A 19,351-nucleotide genomic window follows, 5' to 3' on the forward strand; every position below is an offset into this window, starting at 1 on the left:
GCCCTTCCCCTTCCCTGCTCATGAGTCGGAGATCTCACGTGTGGTGCAGGAGTTGCCTTTGCTCGTATGGATCATAATTTCCAGGGGGAAACATCTGAGTGGTGTGGAAGCTGTCATCTTCATGTCCTATCTCTAGATACATGTGGAACTCGATGTCTGTGTCTGTTTCCAGGTCTCTGATATTAGATATAGATTAGATGTTAGGTAGTCCCACTGCTCCTTCCCCAAAGAGACCTCAAAGTGTGTTTTAGACCTTCCTGGGCTCTTTGTATATGCAGATACTTGTAGAATCTTTGACTGGTTTTTGTAACCAGTGTTTGTTGAAAAGAATAGCATCATGCAGTTTACATCTCAAAGCACCAGGGGCAGACTGAGTTGGTCTAGAAGCATCTACCACCCCCAAGTTCCTCCCAGTGTTTTTTAGTGACAGCTGTCCACTTTACCAAATGCTGTGCATTCCAGCATGGGGTCCACAGACAAGCCTTGTCCCCCATGTCACCCAGGAGTTTGGTAGAAGGTAGACTCTTGGACCTACGGAATTCAAATCTGCATTTTTAACAGGACCCCTGGGAGAATCACATGCATGTTGGAATTTGCAAAGCCCTGCTTCAGTGGGCATAAAAACGTGAACACTTGGTCTGGTTCCTATTCTTAAGGGGTGACAAAGTATTGAAATTAATAGCATTTCAAGGGTTAACTAAGAAGATAATGATACAGCTTCTTTCAAAGCCACTTCCAAATGGTAAGTTTACTCAATCAAAAGATGGCAGTGCTAACTCTTGTAGCACTTATGTATTCAATACTCTGAGACTTGGGGAGAGGAATCCCTTCTGGTTTCTAGAGATGCTGTGTGAACTTGGCTTCAAAGGCCCAGGGTGGGAGCAGGGGCTTTGAAAGGCAGAGGCTGAGGAACGCCCTTCCAAGGGCAAAAGCACAGATGTAGAAACAAGCTGGGGTGTGTGGGGGAACAAGAGAGCGCCTTCTTGCTGTAGAGAAAGAGCTAGAGCTCAGTCTGAAAAGTAGGGTGGGACAAATCCTCAACAGAAAGACAGACAACAACTTTTGCTGCCCTGAGCTGACACATGGGGGAATTCAGAAAACGGGCTTAGCCTTTGCGAGGAAGGTGGTATTAAAAAGCAAAATTCAGCTGAGTAAATTTGAAAGATCCTACTGGCTTTATTTCAGTGATTTGTGAATCAAGGAGCTTCCAGTCCAGCAGAAAGCAAAGAGCTCCGAGATGCTGCACAAAAAACAGAGATGTGCAGGCACGCACAGGCAGTTACACCAGGTGAAGAGGCCGGGTGGGGACGGCCCAGTTGCTGTCCTTAAGGGGACAGCAGGCGCCTGGCGGGTGACGTCCTCATCATGCGGTTGGGGGATTCCATTCCTGGGGGAGCTGAAACTGTAAAGTCAAGTCTCGGTGTGATGACGTGGAGCTTAGCCTATACAACTGCATTTCGGGTCTGTTGTTTTTAACAGTTCTCCCCTTTTCATCCAAATGTAAGGCAGTAGGGCTACCCCCAGCTATGGCTCTGGGGTTCTTACCGGCTTTTTGCTCAATCTCTGTGTGGTCTTCACAGGTCATGACACTGAGTTCACATTCTTTCAGTCAGTCATTCTGTTCCTTTTCTGATGTTCTGTTCAAGGGAGAGCATGTACTTGGTTGCCTGTGGCTGCAAAGCTGTATTTAAAGCTTTTGAGAGAACACAGCACCCTACGGTGACTACTCTTATAAACAGAACGACCCCTAGAGAAAGACTGTGTTGGTTGGGCTGCTGGCCTAAGAAAGTACTGGGCTTGTTCAGTAATCTTCTGTGGCCGAGTCTTAGCTTCCCCCGAAGTGTCGTCGAGGTGCACGGGTGTGGGTCACAGCACAGACATCTCCTTGCTTGGCTAAAGGCTGTCAGAGGCTTGTCTCATCAGGAACGACTGTGGTCAGTATAGGGATTTTTTATTGGGCAGCTGTTGCTTTACCAGCAGGGTCTGCAGTATCTTCAAGAGGTAAGGAGAGATTACTAATCATGGCCTCCTTTGCATCAGCTCTTGGCCAGGGGATGAGGGATCTGCCAAAGAAAGCAAATTTTGAAATCTCTGACTCCTGCCTGGGAATTCGTGTTGAATCTGTGGCTAGGGACTTGGAAGGTGACAGCCCTGGAAGCCAGTAAAAGGGAAGGGTTTGTAGACAGCACAGGTGGCTTTATTCTGGTCTCCCTTGCCTTGTGTCCCTTTCTCTGTACACAGCCTGGATGCAAGGTTTCCTGGGTCAATAACCAGAGACAAGGAAGCAGACCCCCAGGGTTAAGGAGTGGGACACATTAGAGATGGGGGCTGGCTGAGCTTTGATCCAGAGAAACCGAGGCCCTAGAAATCAGGGAGAAGCTGTGATGGGCAGAAGTACGTAATCACCAGCATCACAGTGTTAATCATCATTCAAACAGTCGTCTGGAGGTTTGGATCTGTCCCCCTTTGCGGTGGTCTGAGATGTGGGGACAGTGGCATTCTCTCTCCAAAGCAGAAAGATGGACAGAAGAATCATAAAAAACCTTCACAGAGTAAGAGTTAGGAAAAGGATGGTCAGAGAGGGAAGGAGGAATGGAAAGAAATGTCCTTGATTTGACATTTTGGGAGGAAGCAGTCTTACCTCTGTGGTAGCCACTTCTCTCCCTAGTCAGTTTGGTTTGAGATTGCCAGCTTTTGCGCAGGAGGGGAGGGACCAGAAGGTAGGTAGAGCCTTCATCCGTTGTGATGTCTCCACCCAAGGTTTGGTGCCTTGTGATTGGGCAGCCATGTGGCCATCAAGAGCTCATGGTAGGTTACTTTCCATGAATCTCACTTCTGCAAAAGCATTAAGGTAAAAGATCTGTCTGTAAATAATAACTTAGCTCAGTGGTAAAGATCTGATGAGAGTTCATTATAAAGAAATCGATGAGGAATTCGTGTTGAATTCAATATAATGTTATTTCTGTGATATACAACTTTTAACTTTTTATCTTATACTGGAGTATAGCCAATTAACAATGTTGTGATAGTTTCAGGTGGACAGCAAAGGGACTCAGCCATACATATACTACATGTATCCATTCTCCCCAAACCCGTACCATCCAGGCTGCCACATAACATTGGGCAGAGTTCCCTGTGCAGTACAGCAGGCCCTTGTTGATCATCCGTTGTGTCCATGTCCACACTGATGGACAGTGTGTACGTGTCCACCCCAAACTCCCTATCTATCCCGCCCCCTTGGGACCATAGATCATTCTCTGAGTCTGTGAGTCTATTTCTGTTTTCTAAGTAAGTTCGTTTGTTACCATTTCATTTTAGATTCCACACAGAAGGGATGTCATAGGATATTTCTCCTGTGTCTGGCTTCCTTCGCTCAGTGTGACAATCTCTAGGTCCATCTGTGTTGCTGCAAATGGCATTACTTCATTCTTTTTAATGGCAGAGTAATAGCCCATAGTGTATATGTACCACATCTTTATCCATTCCCCTGTGATAGACATTTAGGGTGCTTCCTTGTCTTGGCTATTGTAACAGTGTTACAATGAACATTGGGGTGCATATGTCCTTACAGATGTTTTTCTCCAGATATGTGATAGACAGCATTTTAAGATAACCAGAATTATGATCGATAACGTTATACCAAGATAGATTTTTAGAAATTTCACACAATTTCTAGAGTACTTAATAACATGCATCCATACAAATAACTCAAAAAGGTTTATCATCAGTTAGTTGACAATGTGTCCCGTGTATCTGAACAATAAAACTAATTAGTATAACATCTTTCATAAGGTAAGAGACAGATCCTTTGAAGTCTGATTTAAGATAACCGTAAGGAAATGGGGTACGATGGTACTATAGTTGACAAGATGTGTGTGTCAATTCGGGCAACTTGAGTTCTAATCAGAGAAAGGTGAAAAGAGGCACCGGGAAGCTTGGCTGCAAAAGTTTTACCTTTGTAGCTGACATCGAAGGGACTTAAGGTGGTGTGTATGATGGCACGAAGGATAGGGGAAAAATCAGGTTACAGGCAGACCAGGAAGTCGCCAACATCATGGACAGATAGGAGTTTTAAATGGAAGATCCAGAGTCTGAAAGGTCTCTTCCCTGGGCAGTCAGTCACCTGGGAGACACAGGCAAGGGATTATCCTCCCGATCAGGGAGCAACAGAAGCAGGCAAAGAGAAGAGAAAGCAGGTGAGTGGAGGAGTCTGGTTAACTCATTATTGACCAGGGGAGTTCTGCAGAAACTAATGCTTGTGGCTGTGAGCTGGCTGGCCAGAAACTGTTGTGTCACTAACACTTTGTGGGTTATTACAGTCACTAGTTACATCTGACACACCTGGAAAGTCTTCCAATTTTCATGAAATGTTGTCTTCCATCCACTCTTACGTAGAAGCAAAGGAGCATTCTCCAGCACTGTGAGTTTCACGTTCATTTTCTTTATCAGAATCACTCACTCAGGATTTTTGTCTCCTTGTTAGTTTAATTAAATGTCTCTGAATCAGAACTATATTCTGAAAAACTACCATCTTCCAAGACACTAGTATATATGTCACTTGGAAATCAAAGGAAATACCTGCATAAAATTCTTCACTGAATTCTATGAAATTCTGAACTTCTTCACTCAAAATTTCACAATATGTCATTTTTTAAAATGTCACACTTATACACAAGGTTGGAACAGAAACCTAACAGAGCAAACTGTGATCATGACGATCACAAGTTGTATAATGAACCCTTGATCAATGTGAAGCTCTAACAGTTTCTCACGGTGCTATTAATTGTGTCACCCTCTAAAAGTGTATTGATATGTCTCTGGTCAATAATGTGTTAATAACCCCCCACCATGAATTTCATAGTGAAGGAGAACAGGTGTAGAAATCAAGTTAGGTTATGCAGGCCTGGCCCGGTGTCTGGAGACCGCTGTCCACATCATCTGCTTCTGCTGCCAGGAGAGCCTGAGGGTGAGACTGCAGATGGCTCTGCTGTCCGTTCATGTCCTGTGACTCCTTGCAGGTGGGACAGAGGTTTTCAAGCTTAGCTGTGCAGGGACTGGTGAGCAGTACCAGAAAAGGTCATTTCCCAGGAGGGGAGCAGGAGTCCTTCAGCTGGTGTCTTTTTCAACGGACATATTCTCCAGCAAGTAGTGGGCAAGTGGTATCGGTGGCAGGTTGTAATCTTGTTCAGCATAAGTTTCTTCAACCTGAGGAGGAACTGACAGTAGATGACCAGCGATTTTTTCATGGGTTCTGTTGGGTAATGGGAGGGTCAGAGTGTGGAGAATGAGTCTGTTTTTCAAAGGCAGGGGACCTTAGATTCAGAAGGCCCAGGGACAGCACTTTGGTCGCCTCCTCATTGGGTTTAATGATGTCACCAGTCTTCTGTCCTGTCCTGAAGGCAGCCTGTACAGCAGAAGCAGGGACTCTGTGGAGTTCTGAGGCTGCCAGCCAGTGAAGTGAGTTCTCAGTCACTGTGCAGAAATGATGCGGGTGCCCCATACAGGGAGGATGTTTTAAAGTCATTTCTTTGCTACAAAAGAGGCAGCTGCTTATCAACAGGAAAACGCTTCTACCCAGCAAAAAACATACAGCTCATGACCAATACGTATTTGTCCGTTTGTTTACTCGTTGTTAACAATTATGTTTAATTAGAAAATTTCTCTTGCCATTAAACAGCTAGCCAATGTCTTATCTTTTTACAGACACATTTTGTAACCAAGATAACATGAACTTATTTGAATAGTAAACACAAGTAGAATCAAATTATGTCTGCATTATATCAATATTTAACACACCTACTTTGATCAAACCAACAAATGTAAGATCACTCTTGATTTATCCCAGATCATGTGAATTTGAAAAATGTTTGGGCTAAGTTTCTGTATTTCTGAGTTTTAGAATACTGAATTTGATAATCATTTTTCTTTAAGCCAATTAGATGCATTTTTTACAAACTGATTATATAGTACCAGTCAGAGGCAGAAACACATTACAAACCTACCATCGGTTCAGTTCAGTTCAGTCGCTCAGTAGTGTCCAACTCTTTGCGACCCCATGAATCACAGCACACCAGGCCTCCCTGTCCATCACCAACTCCCGGAGTTCATCCAGACTCATGTCCATTGAGTCAGTGATGCCATCCAGCCATCTCATCCTCTGTCGTCCCCTTCTCCTCCTGCCCCCAATCCCTCCCAGCATCAGAGTCTTTTCCAATCAGTCAACTCTTCGCATGAGGTGGCCAAAGTACTGGAGTTTCAGCTTTAGCATCATTCCTTCCAAAGAAAGCTCAGGGCTGATCTTCAGAATTGGACTGGTTGGATCTCCTTGCAGTCCAAGGGACTCTCAAGAGTCTTCTCCAACACCACAGTTCAAAAGCATCAATTCTTTGGCGCTCAGCCTTCTTCACAGTCCAACTGTCACATCCATACATGACCACAGGAACCTACCATGTACATACACAAACATACAGACAGATGCAGGGGTCGGGAAGCTTTGGTTTTAAAATTTTAGCCATGAGACAGGTACAGTAAAGCAGAATTTACTAGTTTATAGAAAAATTGTTTTATCCAAATCCTGTTTCTGGACATTCGAGTAAGTTAAACTTACCTGCTCAAAATAGGAGTTCCTTCAAGGACTTTTCTTTCTTAAATTCAGATCTTTTACAATGTCTGCAAGCATTCTGAAGTGAATGGTCTATGTTTGGGGATTGATAAAAAGAATAGGTGGCCTTTGATTTGCTTCTAAACCTGTGATTCTATTTTTGTAAAGATTAGGTTTATAAGACCAAGGACAGGGTGCAATGTGAATGACATCACAGGCTGTCCCATGCCTCCAACTATATCATCTTCTGTTTGCTTCTGTAGATCATGAAGAAGATTGACTAAGATGGAATTCAAAAGATTCCTATGCTCCAGATTTAGAGCTTTGTCTCTGGAATGTTCTTCTTTCCCTCTGGGTACACAGTTTCATTTTGACTTAGGAACTTTATCCCCAATAGGTTCTGAATATCAGCTTCCAGTTTGGCCAACTTCTGACCATAGAGCCACATAAACAACCTTTTAAATATCTTGTCAGGAGGACAAACAGTAAATATTCCTGGCCATACTGAAAGACCTCATGGATGCAAAGAGGCATTCCCAAAGAGGGTGCCAAGGATACCACCCTTCCAGATCCAGAGCCACTCCCATAACCAAAAGGGAAGACTCAGTTCGCCCTGAGGGCTGGAACCCATCAGGCAGGACCTCAGCTACAAACAGGTGCAATTTACATTTCTGTGGTATTCGCCCAACCTGACGGTCACCAAGTTCTCAGGACACAAGACAGACAAGAAGGCAACAATGGCCCCTGAGAGAGAAAAGATCAATCAGTGTGTCTGGATTTGGAAAGGGAGGGGTGTGAAAGTTTACCTTTCTCTCTCAGCTGGCCATGGCAGGCAGATTCAGGAGAACTGACTCTGGTCGGGATGCTCACCCTGGCTGTTGTCTGCCCGACTGACCAGGATCCCATTTGCAGGCTCTGGAACAAGTAGGGTTTAGAGTGTAGCTTCACTAGCTACTGAGATTCAGCAAGGTTTTCCATTAATTTTATTATTAGTTTCCCCTTGGCTATGGAAGGGAGTAACTGGAAGCAGTTACAGGAGAATCCCATGAAGTCCCATCAACCCTGGGAGAGCCCAGGGGGTGGGGGGGCTTCCTCCTTTGGGGATAGATTTAGGGGTGTCTGTACAAGCACTAACTTGACAGGCTTTTGTTACAGTCTCGCAGTCTCTTCCAAGTGGGGAGAGAATGCAGACAGAGGACAAGCAGAATGAATCCAGGAGGAGTTAAAGTTTTACTCTTACTTTAGGTATCTCTTGTGTCTTTAAGTTTTTTATTAGCCTTTTTCAGTGAGTTTCAGTGAAGCTATACGGGAATTTTGAAGCCTTTTGCAAGCTTTATCATACTGACTAAACTAGGCATCCCAATCCACCTGTTTGATGTGGACTTCTGAAGTGAACAATCTTGTGTAACGGGAACACTCCTCCTGGTGGCCACCGTTATTCTGGTTTATCTTCAGTAAGAGCAGTCCATGTGCAAGTGGAGAGACCACAGTGTCTTTTAACATAAAGCCGCTGGGGGTAGTTCCTAAGGCGGTGGTGGGGGCACTCTTAAAACATTTAGGTGACTGGGATCCACTTGTGGAGTTTTCCCTAGAGCAGAGAAAATCCTCGAAAGCCTCAGGGGTAAACTGAGGGCCAGGACTCAGGTCTGACAGCCTGTCTCTCACAGGAGACTTCCTTTTCCCGGTGGACGGCCGGTGCCCCGTATGTCAAGACCCCCGACCAGGGCTTCCTCAATACACTCAATTTTCTTGCAGGTGGCCGGGGACGTGTGCCCCTTCTGGGCCATGACCACATTTTCCTACCTGGGAGCCTGGGCTCTGGAGATGGTTGTCTCTCATCAGGTGCTTGACCCATGCCCTCCAATTTTTGTTTTAATTTTTCTCTCAGGAAAACTACATGTTTAAATGTAAACCAAGTGCACTCTAATTCAGAAACTAAAAGTACTCACCAGAAGGACAATCTGTCTTTGTCCAAATCTGGAATAAAGTTGGAGAGAACCCAAAACAGAGGAATCTTGGACTCTGAAGTCCTCTTGGGATCCCAAGGCTGTCACTGCTGTTAAAAAAAAAAATTCAATTAAGTAAAAATCTTGTTGGCTTCATTTATTCAAGTTGCAACCCAATTCCTTGTGGAATTAGAAACTGTCTAATTCTAAATTAGTCCTGTCTTACAAACCTAGTCTCTACAAGAACAGAAATGCAGCTCTGAAGCCATTCAAAGCTCAGCCAACCTTTTATCAATCCCTAAGCAACCCCTCTTCATCTCAAAAGCGGGGGTGGGGGGGGGAGGGTGCAGACATTGTAAAAGACCTGGATTTAGGAAAGGAAAGTCCTTCTTGGAGGAACTCCCATTCTTTTCCGGTGCCTTTGAGATGGGAATGTTCCACCTGGTCTCCTCCAGGAACTCTAACCCAGGCCAGCTCTTAGAAACTTCAGGGAGGTAATTCTTATCAGAAGGAAAAAAAGAGAAGCAAGGGTATGGGGAGCTTAGGTGAATGAAAAACCTTAAGTGTCTTCTCCACAACTGAGCAGCTAACCTTAATTTATTCCAGCTTCCAGAAACATGACTTGGACCCAACTGTTCTTTTATCAGGGCTTCCCAGGTGGTGCTAGTGGTAAGGAACCCACCTGCCAGCACAGGAGATGTAAGAGACATGGGTTCGATCCCTGGGTCAGGAAGATCCCCTGGAGGGGAGGGCACGGGAACCAACTTAGCATGTATGCATGTTCTTTTATAAACTAGAGGGTTTTGCATGATAGCACCTGCCTCACGGCTGAGGGCAAACAAGGAGCTTGGTGGTTCTCTTTCCATCTCTGCCTTTCCTTCCTGCCCCTGGTGGTCACCTCCTCAGGAGGAAGCGGTCAGCCTTGTACTGAGAAAGCCACTTGTCCACTCTCAGTCACTTGCCCATCTCTGACCAGTGACTGGGATTAGAGGACTCCACTGGTCCCCCTGGGCCACTTGGCTCCCCTCAGTGAGGGCAGGGGGGACACACTGGTGGAGGGCACCACCAGGTCAACACAGAGAGAGAGGGCTCGCCCTCCCAGTAAACAGCATATGTCCACGTGGGGTCCAACCACCTTCTGCCACGGAGTCTCTCAGGCACAACGGTAAGGTCAGTTGTCAGGAGGAGAGTGTACAGGGTGAGTGTGATGGAGTCAGCCACTTATCACCTGAAGACAGTGATGATGGCCACGGCCAGTTCCAGAATTGAGGACCTTCGTGTCACTTTGCTTCTGAAGCCACCTTTCAGCATATTAACCCCAGCATACATTTCAGGGGATCCAGGCACAGGACTCTCTTTAAAGGCCACAGTATGCTCCCAGAGGCCTTTGGTCTTGCTGCGTTGATGGGTTTTTTTAAAAAGCCAGATGAGAAACCTTCACAAAATCCAGAATGCCTTCATCCCCTTGTTCCTAGAAAAATGACAGCAAATCAAATAAAAAAATGGTGATAATGGCTTATGCTCAGTCATAAACTGGGACACGACATTGTGTATAAGATGCTCTTAAACCCACTGTTGTCTGCATCTCCTCCTGCCCAGCACTGGGCATGGAAAGGGTCAGCAGCGGGCAAGGGGAGAGATCCCCTTCTGTCGTTTATGCTGTTTCCAGACAGGTGTTTCTACCCCCAGCAGCATGTGCTCTGGGAGGTCAAACTCAAAAATCCAGCCTGAACACCACCGAGACCTACTAACCGAGAGGCACCGACCAGTGTCACTCACAGGAACGTTACTCAAAACCGAAGGCTGAGGTTAGAGGCCTGCGGGTTTGGAATCAGCACAAGTGAACTCTCTGGAGTTACTAGAAGTAGAAGCTCAGCGTGAAGGAAGAGCACACGAGGTGATCCAGGCCATCCTGCCTACAGCTGCTTCCACACAAGGCGTGGGGGTCAGCCGTCCCCACGTCAGGGCCTGCGGGGCAGGACAGGAGAGGAAGGCAGGAACCCTCTCCTCAGGCGGCATGGCTGCCTTTCTGAACCAGCCTCTGGGAGCCTCCTGGGCAAATTCAGGCCTATCTTCACTAAGATGAGGTGTGATCTTCATCTTGCCCTGGAAGAGCTAGCTCAGGATGAGTGCAGAGGGACTATTTTTCCAAGGAATGATGCCGAGTAATGGTTCTGGGCTTTGACATAGCCCTGTGATGGCCTCTTGATACGCAAGAACTACAGCTGACCCTTGAACACCACAGATGTGAATGCACAGGTCCACTTATACTCAGATAGTTTTTCCAGTAAATACGCAGCCAGCCTTCATATCTGCTGAGCAGGAACCGCAGATATGAAGGGCCCACTGTCCTTCCATCAGGGGCTCAAGCAGCCTTGGACTTTGGGATCCAGGCGGCTCCTGGACCCAATCCCCTCCAGATACCCATGGATGACCATACCTCCACCCAACCTGTATCGTGACACATACCTGAAAATCTTTAACGGCCTTTCTATACACTTTCACTTTGAAAATATATATTTTCAATACTTTTTTGATCATCACACAATACATGTTATCAAGTAAACAGCATTTAAGACTCCATTCAAAAATATCACCTCAGTTTCACTACAGGGAAACCTGCCACTTCAAATGTGCTTCCAGGACAGAATAAAAATCTAGTAAACTTAGTTATGCCTGGAGTCTGAGGGAGGACAAACCAAGCAACTATTCCGAGAAGAAAAGAATCCTAAGGACTCCAGCCCGAGAGGTTCTAGGCCTTGGCTGCACGGAGAGTCACCTGGGGGCTTTGAAAGCTCCTGATACACAAGCACACCCCAGACCAATTAAGCTAGCGGGGCCGGACAGGAGTGTTTCGAAGGCTCCCGGGTGACTCCCACATGCACCCGAGCCTGAGGACTGCTGCATGTTCGCTCCCTCTCCCTCCACAGACGGTCAAGGATGTTTTCAGTCCCCGAGAGTCTGCTGTCCACAGCACTGTCCCAGGCCCTGTGAACACGTCCTTCTGAATGCAGGCTGCAAAGTGTCATTCCCCACTAACGGTCTCCTCTTCTCCTTGGGTCCCTGCAGGAGCTACGGTGACAGCTGTTTCCTGGACTCTTCCCTCTATCCAGAACTAGCTGATGTCCAGTGGTACGGGCAGGAAAAAGCCAAGCCCGGGACCCTTGTGTGAGCCCGCCGGCCTCCACCTGACCGCCTCGCCGCCATTCTGAGATCACCTCACTGCCTCTCATTTGCCTTACCCAGACGCACTGTCTCCCTGCACCAGCTTTAGCCCTCAGCACTTTTTTTCTCCCGTCTCCGCAACCCCTCACCCTCAAAAAACCTGACTGAGGAGACATTCTGGAAGGTTCCGGTCCCACTGTGTGTCCCCTGGCTCTCTTGCCCAGAGAGCCAGGCACCAGTCCTCAATGGCATCTTGGTGCCCCCCCACCCCTCCGTGACAGCCCCCAGGCCAGGAACCGGCGGGGAAGCTGGTTGGCATGGATTCCCGTGGACCAGTGGCACTGGCCAGACCAGGGAAGGGACTTAGCACAGGGTGATCCAGAAAGACTAGGGAAGCCGAGGCCCACCTGCCACCTGTAGGCCATCCAAGCATGTTGTGAAGAGGCTGCCTCAGGGGAATATTCAGCTGAAATATTTCCTAGGAGGAGTGGCTGTTGGCGGAGGGGGAGAACGGAAACAGGAAGCTGAACACGTCAGAGACGCATCCGAGGATCACAATCAGTTCTACGCTGCCAAAGATTAAAAAAAAAATAAAAACACACACAAAAAATTAAGAGGGCCCAAGAGGAAGACATTCCTTCTGCAATGAAATCTCTTAAATCCTCAACTGCTACCACATCCCACATGTGGAAGTCGACCATCTGTGACGTGTCCCCCTCTATAACCCTTCCCTGAACATTCACCTCCCTCTCCACCGAGAGCCTGAAAACTCACCCAATGTGATGGGCAAGTCGGAGAGCCCCCAGCTAGCATTGCTGACTTGGATCTCCACGAGCCTGGACTCGAAGGAGAACAGCCCCGTGGGGAGCAACAGAGAGTCCGCTCGGCCCCAGCCTGCATGGGGGTTCAGTCCAAGACACAGAGCTGCTTTCCTCTGGGGATCTGTAGGAAGCGTAAGGTGATGGTTGCCAAAAGTGGTTCTCTCTCATTAAAACAACCAGTAAAAGTGTATCCTATTTTTTCGCACAAGGTGTTTCATTTGATTTTTTACGGGAAGCCAAGGGAAAAAAGCACATTACAATCCATTAAGGTATTTACCTGTCACGGCCCATTTTCTGTTTGTTAGCACTTGTGTGACAAAGAGCTCAGATCCGACGTCTCAGCACCCGGTGACCACTGTGTCACTTCTTCCAAGAACCCAACTATGCCCTTAGATAGGAAGACTGTACTCACGTGTCTACTAGCTGGCAGGCAGAGCAGGGTTGAAAAAATATATCAGCTCCCGGAGGGCCCGGATGCCTGTGACACCATCAGCTACCTTGATGTATCACAGTCTGCAGGTACCAAAAAAGGAAGAGGGAAAACAGGTGTGTGGGAGCTGCCCGTTTACATGTGTGTTGAGCTATGCTCAGTACACAACTGGAAAGCCATCCGTTTCCTCAAAGGCCTCAAAATACTTTTCTAATACTAACAAGTGCACACTCTGAGTTGGCTTGTTTCAAATGGCACAAACACGGTCTCCACAGAGATGGGACGCTGTGCTTACCTGGCGCAAGTAGGGGGGTGTGGGGAGGGTTAATTTTTTTCTCACTTATAATGACTCTTCCTATTGGAAAGGCAGTGGACAGCCAGACAGGAGCTGGGTTGGCTGTAGATTTGTGGGTAAGCAGAACTGAAGCTAGCTTTAGCATAAAAAGAAAAGTCTTTTTTTTTTTTTTTAATGTATATGTAATCCAAGAATAACAATAGACTCTACCAGACCAGAAGGGTAGGAATGGATACTTACCAGTGGTTAAAAACACAACAACCACGGTGTTTCCCCCGCTGCAGCTCGGAAAACACTGTGGGATTCCTCTGGGGTGCGGAGCAGGCTGGGGCCAGTTGGGACGGTTCAGGGCCTGGCTCCCTGGCTGCGTTGGTGATACCAGCTTGCGGAAGGGAGTAATATTCATAGAACACTCTGGGGGTAGACCCTGCAGGGTAAATAAAATTGATGATAGTGTTATTAAAGGATTCTGGGGATTGACATGGGGGGAGCGGTGCTGCTCTTACTTTGACAGTCAAGAGTTACAAACAGCAAGTTTTTTCCCTTCCCATTTGGAAACAAGTCTCTACGAGGCCAGATTCTTTCTCCCAAAAGAAGATGCACAAATAATCAAACTGAACTCTGTGCCACAGTTAAAAGTCAAAAGGGAACTAGAGGAGGTGACAAGCTTATATGGCTACAGGGCATACACAGGGACACTAGTTTGAAATCAAGTTGGAAGTCATCTCGATCAAGTTTTTAGCCCAGCTGGGTTATAAGGAATGACAGACAAAAATTCTCTCTCAACACGTGGGTTTGGGATTCAGGAGGCAGAAAGGAGTGGAGGTGGGGGAGGCGGGTGGAATTACAGTTCAGACGAACATCCTGATAGTCTGGTAGCAAAGACGGAGATTAAGTAAAACAGGTTTTACTGTTGAGCTGCATTCATGTTCCTACAAGATGTACATAAAGTGTTGGTCCTGTGAGACCGACATGATTAATGATCAGTGTGGTGGGAAGTGATATAGTTATTGTACACAAGCACTGGCAAGCTCTTTATATTTCCCTATTTCTTTAAAGCAAACTAAGAGGAAATACGAAACCCTGGTCTGAAATAAAGTCCCTATTGGATTCTTTGGATACGTGTAAGAAACTGCCTGTTGAGCCAGAAGGCTGGTAAAAACACCTACATCAGCCTTTGTTGTGAGACAGGTGGGTTTTTTAATTTTCTTATATGCAGGTGAGTGTTGCAACTGTTCAAATTCCACTTTGTTTTCATTCGGTATTAGTTTAGTTCTTCATAGAGCAAACCCCATCCAGGTGCTATCAGATGACCAGTTACTGCTTAATTAACTAGGTGTAAAGTTTTACATATACATTCATGTCAATAGTTTATTACAAGTTGTGTAAAACGGACTCTAGTTTAATAATGGGGAGGAAAGGATTAGGTTGCTCCTGAAACTGACTTGTAGAGCATGTAAGATGATTTTACTGGATTCTGTTCATCTGTAATCAATGACAAAGATGTATGTTGTAGACAAAGTTGCAGAATTAAAAAGAAATCTGCTTTTAATTTATTCTTTTTGTATTAAGAATTTGTATAGTACCTTTACATTTTGCAAAACAGTGTTGTCAACACTTATTAAAGCATTTTCAAAATGAAAAGATCTCAGCTGCCTCTTGGACATTCTGTTTGTGTCTAACTGATCAATGCCTATGTACGCTCCAAGGAGCTGTAATTCAGTTGCCTGTGTCCTCATCGGGCTCCTTTTTTTGACAGGCCAACTGAGGAGACGGGCAGGCAGCTCAGCCTTTTTCCTACCACTGCTGTTCATTGTACCACAGCTCAGACTCCATCCCCCACCCTCCAAATCCTATCACCAAAGCAACAGCCCGCTGGGCCTGCAGGTACAAAGCCCTGCACTGAGGGACACAGCAGTAACAGGCTGACTTAGTGGAGCCTTTGCTGCCGTCGCACCCTGGCCCCCTAACCCACACTGCACCTCCTCACTAGCAAGGAACTAGAAATCTGACGGGCAAAAGCACCCCAGGACGGAGAGCCTGGCTGAAACATCTGCCGCTAGTGTGGGCTAACCCTCCCAGAAAGGGAAAAAAGCCACTGAGAACAGACTCAAAGCACATCTGAAGCGAGCCCATCAGGACAGCATCTTACACCAAAGCCTGTCTGTCCTTGGCAAAGCTACCAGGGCCTCCTATCAAAAGATAATCAACACTGATTTCAAACAAATAGGATCTTCTGTTAATAAGTCTTTTACATGTAAACATGTTGCTGCTCAGGAAATAAATCTACTGTCTCCTATTAAGCTCTATCACCTGAAAGCAACCAACCCACAGGAAGATGGAACTTTCCCGTTTCACACACACACACACACACACACACACACACTCCCCTTACACTGTGACAAGGCAATTCCAAAAAGTCATTATTTTGGTTAGTAGAGAACACAAAGTAAATAGCTGGTTCCTGTAGAAAGCATTAAAAATAGGTCTTACTCCAAAACACCAGTTCCAACAAGCTCAGACATGAAATTCCTCTAAAAAGAGGAATATCAGAGAAGCCCTGATGGGGGTCAGCCAGCAGGCAGTGGCCACAGCTGAAGTCAGCCTTTCCCTGCATGTTCTGCAGTGGTCCCAGGTCCTCTGCATCTAACGGAAGAGGGTAAAATGAGCCCGGCAGATAGGAGATAAGCAAGTGTGTCAGTGGGATCCCTCAGGGATCTCTCGTTCAAGAGGCTGCCTGGTGAGATAGCAGAGATGAGCAGACCGGACAGAGACACGACCTCTCTCTGCCTTGCACAGAGTCTCACTCCCAGCACAGTCAGTATCTATCCAGGTAAGAGCTGAAGGGCCTGTACTGCAATTCAGGAGGATGAATCTGCAGTTCAGCAGGTTAGCTGATAAGGCTCATACATGTGCAGTTGCACCAAAATTTATTTTTTCATCAGAAACCCACTTTACTCTCCATAAATCTTTATCCCCATAAACAAGTAGTTTCCTTTTTTCACCCATTCATCCTATTTTCCATCAAACCCTTTCTAATAATGCTTCCCTTCCTCCCACTCTACCAAAACCCCTCTTATCAAGGTCAAGGATGACTCTCCACATGCAAGGGTTAATTCTCTTAGGTTAATTTTGTAAGGTGACTTACCAGCAGCACTGGGCATGGCTGATCCCTCTTGCTTCCTTCATGGAAAGACTCTTGTCACTTGAATCCAGGACAGGACATCGTCTGGTTTTTCCTCCTTAATACAGTCAGGGCTTCTGCCCAGCTCCTTGATGGCTTTTGCTCCATCTCCCCAAGGTCTACGCACTAGAGTGTCCCAGAGCTCAGTTCAAGCTTTACCGTGCAGTCACTTCCTGTAGCTCTCATAGTGCCCATGGTTTAAAATGTCATCTGTGTGCTGTTGCTGCTAAGTCACTTCAGTCGTGTCCAACTCTGTGCGACCCCATAGACGGCAGCCCACCAGGCTCCCCCGTCCCTGGGATTCTCCAGGCAAGAACACTGGAGTGGGTTGCCATTTCCTTCTCCAAAGCATGAAAGTGAAAAGTGAAAGTGAAGTCGCTCACTCGTGTTCGACTCTTCACGACCCCATGGACTGCAGCCCACCAGGCTCCTCTGCCCATGGGATTTTCCAGGCAAGAGTACCAGAGTGGGGTACCATTGTGCTAAGGGCATCTGTACTTCTCCCTGGACCTCCTCTCTGAAACTTGTATATCCTGCAGCCCACTCAACAGCTCCACACGGATGTCTAATGTGCTAACACATCTGGAAGTGAATTTCTGAGCTACCCTCCAAATCCGCTCCATCAGTGACGTCCCCCAACCAAGTTAGAGGCACCTCCAGTCTCCCAGGGCTCAGGCCCAAATCCTTGGACCCACCCATGATGACCTCCTGTCCTTGTCGCATATGCAGCCAACCAAATGGATGTGAAATCCCTGCCCTTGTTCTCTTGGGGGTGGAGGGAAAGAAATAATAATTTATATAACACATTAGAAGGTTGGAAGAAAGCAAGGTTGGTCAGTGGAAGATTCAGCCTCTGACAGGTGGAGATACACCTTTCCTCCAAGTAAGGTAAGAAGAGGTGGTAAGTGTGGAGGCAGCGACAGACCTTAGGCCTGTGTCCGTGTTCCACCTGCTGTGAGGAAAACTAGGTGAGGCCACCTTCCAGATGACAAGGGAAAGACGGAGGATCGGGATGCAGCGGTCACGGGGAGAACAGCCCCAAGCAGAGAGGGGGTGGGGCACGCGCTCCAGGCCTCTCTCGGCGCCCGAGGACACTGGACACAGGGTGGGAATCCCCTCCAGTGGCACCGCGGCAGGGTCGGGGAGCCATCGGAATGAGCCAGGCCCAGGTTGTGTGGGACAGTGTGGCCAAAGGACAACAGGGGAAGAGAGAAGACGGTCCTGGTGAGAAACTGGAGTGATGATGATGGACTCCAGATGGATTACGGAGAAGAGCAAAGCCAGGAAGATGCCGAGGAAGTAGAAAGAAGCAGAGGAACGAATGGAGAGAAGGTGTTGAAGAGACTGAGGCAGAGCAGAGAGGGAATTAGAGAGGGCACAAGGACAGGACTTCGAGACCAGACAGGAGGTAACACCAGTTTCCCCAGCATCTTGGTTCTCCACGCTTGGGGTGAACCCCACGAACTGGGAGCAAAGTCCATGTGTGCTGGAGGGAAGCCAACCTGAGCTGAAGGCTGTGGGAAGGGGACCCATCACACTTCCCCTCAAGCAGGAACCAGAAATCTGGCTGCCAAGCATGTCAATTATTATAACAGAAAAGACTGTTAACCAGAAAGTGAAGAGGTGAAAGGAAAAGGGGGACCCTGAGGTATCACAGAGATGAGAACCACAGGAAGAGCCACTGGTCTCAGGGCTGGAAACAAAGACAAGGGACTCTGAAGAAAGACTTAGAGGTTTGAGGAGCTGGGAATCAAACCTTTGAGACCTGGATGCTGCTCGGGTGGCTCGGGTGCCTCAGGAACTTGGCGGGACCCCACAGAGCTAGGATTCAAATGTCTGGAGAGGAGCACTGGCTGATGATGCTGCAATGGTTCTACAGAAGTGTGGAAAACCTGTGAGCAGGGACCACCTCCTCTAGGAATGCCAAGTGTCACCGTGGGCTGCAGGCCCACGGCTGGGCCACCACCACTGGGGACAGATAGTGAACACGGAGGAAGAGGGCCTCCCTCCCTCCTAGGGGCTCCTGTCTCCCACGTGGCCCATGATCGGTAGAACCTAACACAAAGCCAGTCGCAGAGGAGAAATGTGGTCTGCAGAGCCTGATCCCAAAGCAGAGTGTGGCAGGTGCAGGGGAGAGGCTGTCAGTCAAAAAGTAATTTTCTATAAAGGACAAAAACCATACATACCTTTTTGGCTCAAGTTTGTGTAATGTCTGTTACTGCCCTAGAAGGAACGGTGGTAGTTAACAAGTCAAAGCATACCAAGATACTTTCTCCCCGAATGACAGAATCACAAGTGTATGTTTTCTCAGATATCTTTCTCACCCACAGAGGTATCCGGAGTTTATTCCTCTCAAAGTCACTCCTAAGCCTAGTGGAGATTTGGGAATAACTCAGAGAGGAACAAGAGTTCGATGCCTCTGTCCTACAGAGTGACACGAATCTCTACCACAGGTCGACCTCCGTCTGCTCTGCAACCTGGCTGTCTATGGACTGCCATTAACACGCACTGGGTCCGGGTTTTCCTGCAGCTGAAGCAACCCGGTGCCGATACCCACGAGCTCATTCAGGTGAATGCTGACATGCTTAACACGTATCTTATGAGAATGGCAAAAATGCACCAAGTCTTAATGAAATGGCAATCTAGTACCACTACAACGTTTAACAATAATACAAAAACACATTATTTCTCTCCTCTCAAATCCCATACGCAGGCACTGCACTATGCAAAGATTATATTATTTAGGATTCACGTGACTTTTTATAAAATCTATCTGGTAAAGATAGCTGACAAAGGTTATGTCAATATCTGAGCTAGTGATAAGACTATTTCCCCTACGCAGAGAAAATGGAGAAGGGAATGGCCACCCACTGCAGTATTCTTGCCTGGTGAATCCCATGGACAGAGGA

The 19,351-nt window shown here is 47.1% G+C and overlaps 1 protein-coding gene and 1 long non-coding RNA gene across 3 annotated transcripts in view; one reads left to right on the top strand and one right to left on the bottom strand.

Moving 5' to 3' along the window:
* The window catches only part of FRMD4A (FERM domain containing 4A), a 328,482-nt gene extending 316,160 nt beyond the window's left edge, over positions 1-12,322 (top strand). The window contains 1 exon segment of the mRNA XM_070381930.1: positions 11,617-12,322. The gene's annotated coding sequence lies outside the window, so the exon portion shown is untranslated.
* LOC138990476 (uncharacterized) lies at positions 458-16,395 on the bottom strand. Of its 2 annotated transcripts, XR_011466628.1 has the most exons (10): positions 15,752-16,395; positions 13,499-13,685; positions 12,946-13,046; positions 12,120-12,654; positions 9,776-10,018; positions 8,551-8,657; positions 7,408-7,516; positions 4,342-6,443; positions 2,642-2,835; positions 458-2,063 (listed from the first exon to the last, which is right to left on the bottom strand). It is a non-coding gene; the product is annotated as an uncharacterized lncRNA (long non-coding RNA). The 2 variants fall into 2 exon arrangements; XR_011466627.1 differs by lacking the exon at positions 15,752-16,395 and having other exon boundaries at positions 13,499-15,731.
* Positions 16,396-19,351: the final 2,956 nt, after the last annotated feature.

The sequence above is a fragment of the Bos mutus genome, chromosome 13 (genome assembly GCF_027580195.1).
Source record: "Bos mutus isolate GX-2022 chromosome 13, NWIPB_WYAK_1.1, whole genome shotgun sequence".
NCBI classification, from domain to species: domain Eukaryota; kingdom Metazoa; phylum Chordata; class Mammalia; order Artiodactyla; family Bovidae; genus Bos; species Bos mutus.